At 47.1% G+C, this 3,251-nt stretch overlaps 1 pseudogene; it reads right to left on the bottom strand.

Moving 5' to 3' along the window:
- Window positions 1-312: 312 nt before the first annotated feature.
- On the bottom strand, window positions 313-2,229 carry LOC101107355 (heterogeneous nuclear ribonucleoproteins A2/B1-like; annotated as a pseudogene).
- Between the last annotated feature and the right edge of the window lie 1,022 nt (window positions 2,230-3,251).

Below are 3,251 nucleotides of genomic sequence, written 5' to 3'. Positions count from 1 at the left end.
ATCATTCAGGATTTGAAATAGCTCAACTGAAATTCTATCACCTCCACTAGCTTTGTTCATAGTGATGTTTTCTAAGGCCCACTTGACTTCACATTCCAGGATGTCTGGCCCTAGGTGAATGATTATCCTCAGTTTGTAATTGTTTTATATTAAGAATATTTCCTAAATGAAGTCTATTATTTTTATCAGAAAACATTTCCCTTTATTCTTAAAGAGTGCTTTTTAAAATCAAGGCACCAACAAGAACTACTTTCAGATGGTACAGAATTTCTTATTTCTTGAGGACTCTGTGGTTGGCCATTTCTTTATTAGTTACCTGCAGTGAGACATCTTCCTGTGGCAAACAGGAAGAAGCTCAATATTGGCTTCTCCTTCCATAACTCCCACTTCTGATGACTTCTGGACTAGAGTCTCTTCCATCATATCATTCCTCATGTTCCTGCTACCACCAAAGTTTCCACTCTTCATTGGATCATAGTTAGAAGGCTACTGGTTATAATTTCCAAAATCATAATTTCCATAACTTCCATAATTTCCTCCTCCATAGTTGTCATCACTACCTTTGTAGCCCTCACCCTGGTTGCCATATCCAGGTCTTTCACCACCATATCCTCCTTTTCCTCCATAACCAGGGCTATCTCCAAAACTGCCACCTCCAGGCCCTCCTCCATACCCATTCAGTTCAGTTCAGTTCAGTCGCTCAGTCATGTCTGACTCTTTGCGACCCCATGAATCTCAGCACACCAGGCCTCCCTGTCCATCACCAACTCCCAGAGTTCACTCAGACTCACATCCATCGAGTCTGTGATGCCATCCAGCCATCTCATCCTCTGTTGTCCCCTTCTCCTCCCTCCCTCAATCCCTCCCAGCATCAGAGTCTTTTCCAATGAGTCAACCCTTCGCATGAGGTGGCCAAAGTACTGGAGTTTCAGCTTTAGCATCATTCCCTCCAAAGAAATCCCAGGGCTGATCTCCTTCAGAATGGACTGGTTGGATCTCCTTGCAGTCCAAGGGACTCTCAAGAGTCTTCTCCAACACCACAGTTCAAAAGCATCAATTCTTTGGCGCTCAGCCTTCTTCACAGTCCAACTCTCACATCCATACATGACCACTGGAAAAACCATAGCCTTGACTAGACAGACCTTTGTTGGCAAAGTAATGTCTCTGCTTTTCAATATGCTATCTAGGTTGGTCATAACTTTTCTTCCAAGGAGTAGGGGCTTTTATCCATCCCCAAATCCACCACAACTTCCATATCCATCAGACCCTTCTCTTAAGTTACTTCTAGGCTCTAGTCCAAAATTTTCATTCCCACCACCACCATGACAATCTCTAAAACCAAAGTCACCTCCTTTTCCATTTCTAGAACTTTGTACTAGGAAGTACATTTCTTGTCTAGACAAAACCTTTCTAACTACTGCATTATGACCAAGATAGCATGTTATTTCTGCAACACAATCTTATCCACAGGATCATGGTTATCAAAAGTAACAAATTCAAACCCTCTTTTCTTTCCAGACTGCCTATCAGTAATTATCTCAATGGTATCAATTTTTCCATGTTCCTCAAAGTAAGCTCTAAGATGATGTTCCTCAGCATCTTCTTTATTCCACTAACAGCTTCTTCACAGTTACATATGCGTGGGTGTGTATACTAAGTTGCTTTAGTCAGTGTTAGACTCTGTAACCCCATGGACTGTAGCCCGCCAGGCTCCTCTGTCCATTGGATTCTTCAACCAAGAACACTGTAGTGGGTTGCCATGCTCTCCCCCAGGGGATCTTCCCGACCCAGGGATCGAACTTGCATCTCTTATGTCCCCTGCTTTGGCAGGTGGGTTCTATACCTTGAGCACCACGTGGGAAGCCCCATAGTTACATGAGCCCCTGGCTTTCCAGATTCCCCTCTTGCAGTAGCACATTTTGGCTCAACCACTGTCCCATCAACTGAATGAGGTCCTGTGGCCACGGCAGCCTCAACCTCAGCCATGGATGAAAAAGTTACAAAATCAAACGTTTCTTATCTCTTACTTGCCGGATCCCTCATAACTACATCTGTAAGTTTTCCTCATTGCTTGTTCCTCAGACTTTCATCTATAGGTTCAAAGCGCAAGCCACCGATAGAGTTTAGGGAGTAGCTCCATTTCTCTGTCCATCGCGGACTCAGACGCTTCAGGCATTCGCCGTAGGAGAGAGAGAGAGACCTCCGCGGAGGAACACGAACCGGACTCATTCTGATGCCTGAGCGAGAGCTGCCGCCGCTGGAGAAACGACACTGACAAAACCTCTAGGGGCATCTCAGCTGGGTTCTGGCGCTGTTGCTACTCAGTATGACATTTTTTAAAAAAAGAAAAGGTGCCTCCACTGGCTGGAGCTTGGAGATGGTGCTTGTCAGCCAGTAGGCCCCTGGTTGTGTGCCAAATTAGATTCCTGTCAGACACCTTTCAGGTGAGCAAATGGCAACCTACTCCCGTATTCTTGCCTGGAGAATCCCATGGAAAGAGGAGCCTGGCAGGCTACAGTCCATGGGGCCCCTAGAGTCAGACACGACTTAGCGATTAAACCACCACCACATATAGTCGGCTTCTTTCCAGAGGCTACCGCCTGACTAAACCCTATCTGGGTGAGTTCGGGTGTGAGCCCTTTAAGAGGCGTCTCCCAGGTTCGTGTAGCCTTGTGGCCTATGGACACAAGCCCTGCTGGTTTTCAAAGTTAGATGTTTTGAGGAACCGACTCTCAGGTACAGGTGCCGTGTGTGGGGATCAAACTCTTCTCCTCAGGGAGAAGCTCTGGGTTTTCCGTTCACTCCTGATTGTGGGGGATTGTGCTGGGGACGGTGTTTATGGGGAGATTATGTCCCAGCCGTTCCTGTTTGATCTGACGTTGCTGCAGAGTCGCTGTGTCCACGGGAGGGCATAACCCAACCTCCTCCTTCTTGAGCCGGAGCGTCTTTCTTCTCCTGCTCGGGGACATGAGAGGTCCAGGTTCTCGGCCCTTGGACTCAGAGACTTACACTAGAAGTGCCTTGGTTCTCAGGGTCTCAGGCCCGGCCTGGACTATCCCAGTGGCTCTTCTGAGTCTCCAGGTTGTAGGTGGCAGGTTGTCAGATTTCTCTGGCTTCATTCATAATGTGTGTGCGTGCTTGGTGGCTAAGTCATGCCAGACTCTGTAGCCTGCTAGCCGCCTGTCCATAGGATTTTTCAGGCGAGAATACTGGAGTGGGTTTTCGTTTCCTAACTCAGGGGATCTTCCCCA

Source organism: Ovis aries, chromosome 5 (assembly GCF_016772045.2).
Source record: "Ovis aries strain OAR_USU_Benz2616 breed Rambouillet chromosome 5, ARS-UI_Ramb_v3.0, whole genome shotgun sequence".
Lineage (NCBI taxonomy): Eukaryota > Metazoa > Chordata > Mammalia > Artiodactyla > Bovidae > Ovis > Ovis aries.
This window is presented reverse-complemented; position numbering and strand designations above follow the sequence as displayed.